At 37.6% G+C, this 6,000-nt stretch overlaps 1 protein-coding gene across 1 annotated transcript in view; it reads right to left on the reverse strand.

The window, feature by feature from the left end:
- The window catches only part of nos1 (nitric oxide synthase 1 (neuronal)), a 62,096-nt gene extending 57,614 nt beyond the window's left edge, over positions 1-4,482 (reverse strand). Inside the window, exon 1 of the mRNA XM_047381733.1 lies at positions 4,330-4,482. The gene's annotated coding sequence lies outside the window, so the exon portion shown is untranslated. The remainder of the gene's footprint in view (positions 1-4,329) is intronic.
- Positions 4,483-6,000: the final 1,518 nt, after the last annotated feature.

Raw genomic sequence — 6,000 nt, forward strand, 5'->3', positions numbered from 1 at the left:
GTGCAGCAGCCATAAAGTGTCACAAATGTGGTTTGGTGCAGTATTAGTTCAATAGTTCTGGTCGTTTAAGATAAACAGCAGTAATCTACTTTAATGAATCGTCTGAAGGCAAACAAGACCTAGATGAAGCTGAAGAAAGGCAATTTGTTTTGGGAAGACTAATCCTGTTTTCTGTTTAGTCATTGTTTTTGGGTTACTAGCTTGTTGAAGTCTTTCTGGAGGTAATTCTGGAAATGCAACTATAAATAGACACATAGATTAGGGATTTTTACCCAAATGTTATTTCTTAAGCGAAATCTAATCTCACCTTTAAAAGATCTTGAGAGCGTTATTCATGGTTTTATCATCTTTCATCTGGGTTATTGTAATGTGTTGTACATTGGTCTAGATCAGGCATGCCCAGGTCCAGTCCTTGAAAGCTACCATCCTTCAACTTTTAAATGCACCCCTGAATCAAATCAGTGGTTCCTTACCAAGGCTCTGCAGAGCTGAATGACATGCTGAAGAGGGAATTTAGCTATTTGATTCAGGCATGTTAGAACAGACCTAGCCGTTCTAAATCAAGCATCCATGCAACATTTGTGGACTGAACTGTAGTCTTTGTTATTTAGAGCATGAACATTCAACGTGTGGTTATGCATAAAAATCTGAAAATTTAATAACTTGTTTAGTTTTAAAAAAATAAAATATGCTTTATGGTCAGTAAAGGACTAAATGGTCTTAGGCCTACATACATTTTGAAACTGCTCGTCATGAATGAACCTGTTAAAACCCTCAGTTTACTCAGCTTTCAGAACTTCAACGGAGGCAGCAATTAATTTACCTGTTCCTCAGGTCTGGAACAAATTGCCTGCAAACTTGACATGTACAGCAACAGTTGGGTCCTTTAAAGCAGGACTAAAAGCATTACAGTTAACTGAAGCTCCCCCATTTTGATTCATCAATTAATTTGATAATTTGCCGTTTTAAATTTTCATTTTAAAGCTCCTGTTTTTTTATGCTTGGTACAATTTCTAATTTATTATTTTAAAAAACATTTCTTGTATTGACATTTTACTTACCCCTGTTCCTTGTTTTTCTATAAAGCACTTTGAATTACCTTGTGTATCAGGGCTGCTATACAATAAACTTGCTTCATCTTTTAAAGTCTTACGTGGGGCACCCCACTTGTGGGACCTTCCCATCTACACACCTTTTCATAGCTCTACTGTCTACCAGCAAATTTCTGGCATTTTCCAAGTTTCAGACTAAAATCTTGAGATGATCAATCCGTTTGTCTCTGTTGCTCAGCCTACATCTACTGTACATATATCCAAACTCCTCGGAACTTACAATCAATTGAAGGCCATCTTTTTGTCTTTGGTCTATGAATCGAGGAAAATATGGAACCCCCTAAGAGACTGACATTTTGTCTTCTCAAGTAAAATAAAACTTTAATGCATAATCCAATACCAGCATCAATAATGCAGAATTCTAATCCTAGGTGATACAAGAAGCCTTTTCCTAAGGTCATAGATCTATTTGGGGCACATGCCCCAGGATACATCTATGCCCCATAAAATACTCCAGATTACATTTTCACAAAACATTATGGCTAGTAAATAGAATGTCCAATGATCCACTTGAATTTACAAAACGTTTGCCAATTCATTGAAGAACAATAGAATAAACACTAAATTATACACACTGCTGTTGTGCAGCTGAGATTGCACTGTAAAAAACAGCTATATTACTTAATTTGAAAGTCACAAGTTGGATCAAAAGTCTGTAAATGGGAATATGATAAAAAAAAAAACATAAGTTGTACTGAAAAGGACCAAGTCAGTGATTTGAATACTGTAGGAAAGCAGAGTTTTTGTGTCGTTCATCCAGGAGCATTGTACAACAAAGTCACACTGGGGCACAACAGATGAAACAGACATTTAGATTAAACATGTGGCTTCCCATTTTGTATGTGCACATGCAACTTTTCCATGTAACATTTGTTCTGAATTTTCCTTTTTTTACAGTGTATTTTTAAAATTTTGTTTGCTTCACAGTCACAACAGCGCAAACAGAACTGAGAATAGTCCTTTAGTCTTTCCTTATTCTATTATATTTTCCATCCAAGCAGTCAGACTTTCAATATTTAGTGGATCATTAGATACTTGTGCAACAGTGAAGATTTCTTGAAGTCAGATGGGAAATTTCACTACAGCACAGAAGATGCATTCTGGCGTACATGTCCCAATGAAAGAAATAAAATGAGTCTAGTGACACCAAAACTTCCATCACCATTTGCAATCTAGTTTTTTTTTTTAAACTAATAGTAATACAATAAACCTTTCCATTTAAATTTTTTGAAATTCATAAATAAAACGTCAATACAGACTTTTTGCTCAACTTTATTTATAATCAAATCTTGTGCCCCAGTCTGACTTTATCTAACAACACCACCGATTTAAATAAAGCATGCCGAAATTTAGACCGGATTTCCCCTTTTGTAAATAATGAAATATATGAAATGATCATGTCTGTATTGTAAATTAACTGATCAGCCAGCTCTATCGCACTTGTTTTTTAACACAAAGCGACTTCGAAGGATTGCGTTTTTTTTTTCTTTGGAATAAGGAGAAGTACGACTTGTCTGCATCTCACCGCGTGGGTTGCGTCGCAAGGAATGTGCCGCGTGTCAGAAAAACGGTAGAGCCGCTGCTCTGCGCGCGCAGTCGGTATATAGAGGGCTGGCACCGTGTCCGGAGCGGAAAGAATTCAGCACCAAGGTCAGCGCTCAGCCTTCACGTCAACTTGTGTGCGCTGCTTGTTCTCACGCCGCAGTTTTGGTTGAATTTTGTACCACAAAAACTTAAAGTTGGGCTCTGACGTGTTTCCCTACAGGTTTATCATACAAAACTAACTTTGCAGACACCAGTACATTCATCTAGAGAAGTCGAACTTTCAAAAACACAGAGATCAGAGTGCGGTGGCCCCTGTTTTTGACTTCAGAAAATGTGCCGCTCGTTTATGATTCATACTGTGAACTCTGGCTGGAATAACTTACTCCGGTGGCTCTTTAATTTTCCATATTCAGTTGGACCCCACTGAGATAATAACCAGGCACGGGTGAGGAAATGAAAGAGGAATGAATATCGGGAATAGGTTCTTTTCTGGAAATGCTGTGTCTGGATGGTATGAGATTAAAATAACCAAAACCCTATTACCAAAAGCAAGCAAATATTAATTAAGGTCTACATGCCTTCTGGCATCTGACAAGAATGATTGGGAAGAAAATACAAATATGGGGTCACAAATTAGATAATTGCTGCAGTTTGTATCCTCATGAACAGAGACGACAACCCAAAGTCGTTTGTCATGTTATTCCTGATTCGTTTCATAGCAACAGATTATTATTTTATTTCTTCCAAAGCCAGGACACTTGTTTGCTTTCATAGATTAAGAATTCATGGATAAAAGCAAATACCAGTTTTCTATAACCATTTTTTTTTTTTTTTTTTTTAAAGGTGCTGACCAACTTTCTTGTGCCTTCTGAAGCTAAAAAGGTTGAGTTCTCTCTTTTTTTTCCTGGAGTAAGTTTCGTCAGTCGATGTGAAAATGTGGTTTCAGGATCCTAATGTTATGCTTGCATATTGCACAGCATGTGAAGAAAAATGAATTTAATTGGAGGACATGATTAGACAACAAAAAACTATACAAGCGAAAAACAAAGGCCGTGCTGCAATATTTCTTGGTTAATCGGGGCGTACGTATTAGAGGCGAGTTATTTTGGTTTCATGTTCCTACAGCGACAAAACGAACAGTGCAAAGTTTCAAATGTACACTTTTGGCAACATACATAGATTTTTCAGATGTTAAGCACGTAAAGTAAATATTTTTAATCCTTAAAATCTTTCCCGATCATAGCAAAATTCACTGCGTGTTGTTTCCCTCTGCAACAATTGCGTCGACATAATATAATTTTTTACATTTATACATATGGACATTTCACCTAAAAATGCTAAATCGTGAGGTTAAAATGGTTTTTATCTCAGTCTTTTCATGAGTAAGTTTACATGAGGGGGAAAAAAATAAACCAGGGTTTTCTCATCAACCACAAATCCAGTGTTATTTTTTATCAGCAACAAGTTATGCTGACACTTTCGCAGAATTTAAAACACCACTACACACAAGAGTGTAAAGTCGCATTGTTTATACCATCTCTATATTACTTTAATCACTCCTCATGATCAACGTCGTAATAACAATGGAATGCGCAGCTCAGATTAACCGCGGACATTGGAGAGAGAAAAAAAAACTAAAGCAGTCTGAGATATTTCAGCACCAGAAACTTACCCCTGAGAATAAGGTCGCCGTGTCTCAACGACCTGCAGTAGTGGAGTTGGGATCAAACTCCTGCGCTCTGCTTCAGCAGCGGCTGCACAGATCTCTCTCTCTCTCTCTCTCTCTGAACCAAAGCGTCTCCAAGTCGTTGCGACGCGCTCTGCCTCTCTAGAGACGAGGCATGCTTGTGGCTCTCTGCGTGCAAGGGGCGCGTTTTAAATAGCAAGCGACGGGAGCCTCCGTGACGAGGCTGGGAGGAAGCCGTGCGCGCGCATAGGAATCTACTGCAGGTGGGTTTAGGTAGCCGTCGTCATCACTCAGCATGCAAGAGTCGTCTCAACTCACATTCCGCACTTTATTGGTTGCAGTGGCCCTCTACAGAAATCAGGAAGGAAAAAAAACAAAAAAAAAAACATGGTGGCACACTGCTTATATTTACTAAAGTTTGAAATACACAACTTGCATTACAAACATGCAACATGACCGTTGCATGTCATTTCATTTAGAACTGATCATCCTTTTAGAACTCAGTTCACAACAAGCCAGCAACTACTAAATAACCTTCCTATTTGTATTTACTTTATACAGTTTCTTGCAAAAGTACTTAGTAGCTCATGAACTTAAAACGCAAGACAACAAACTTTACCAAAATGGATACAATGTAGTGTCTAAGGTGGAAGGAAATGCATGTTTTTCAAAATTAATAAATCTAAAAAGTGTGGTGTGCTTATGCATTTAGTCTAATTTACTCTAAAGCAACTAAATAACATGCACTTCACAAGCAATTCTTTAAAACCCACATAATTAGTAAATAAAGTCCATCTGTTTGTGATTTAATCAGTTTCAATTCAGTTGTTCCTTGAAGGCCTCAGAGGAAGAATTGTATAAATTGCATCAAAGGAACACATAAGACAAGTGGAAAAGGTTGAAGCAGAATAAGGTTTTCAAACAATATACTAAGCTTTGAGCATCTCAAAGAGCACTTTTTATCTCATTTGAAAGTGAAAAGTATGACAACTGCAAACCTACCAAGACATGGACATAAACTTTGGATAAATGGGGCATGGATAGTAGATGCAGCCAAGAGGCTCTGCAGAGATCCACAGCAACAACAGCCACAGTTGAAAGGAAATTCACTTTACAGCTTGCTAAGGGCAATGTAGAAGACATGGCAATAACCTGAAAGAAACTGCCCTGGTCAGATGAGCCCAAAATTAAACTTTGTTCTCATGAAACTTACAGGGGTGGAAGAACACAGAAACAACCTGGTATCACCACCTTAGTGAAACATTTTGGTGATGGCAAGGGCATAATTTGCGGGGGGGTCACTCCGATTTACAAATAAATAACTGTTTACTGTACTTTTGATTCAATCGTTGGCGTGAGTGGTTGTACTCTCAAAGTCAAAATGAGATTATATATATATATATATATATATATATATATATATATATATATATATATATATATATACATACAGGGTTTGAAAAATGAAACTGAAACACCTGGCTTTAGACCACAATAATTTATTAGTATGGTGTAGGGCCTCTTTTTGCAGCCAATACAGCGTCAATTCGTCTTGGGAATGACATATACAAGTCCTGCACAGTGGTCAGAGGGATTTTAAGCCATTCTTCTTGCAGGATAGTGGCCAGGTCACTACGTGATACTGGTGGAGGAAAA

Source organism: Girardinichthys multiradiatus, chromosome 12, assembly GCF_021462225.1.
Source record: "Girardinichthys multiradiatus isolate DD_20200921_A chromosome 12, DD_fGirMul_XY1, whole genome shotgun sequence".
Lineage (NCBI taxonomy): Eukaryota > Metazoa > Chordata > Actinopteri > Cyprinodontiformes > Goodeidae > Girardinichthys > Girardinichthys multiradiatus.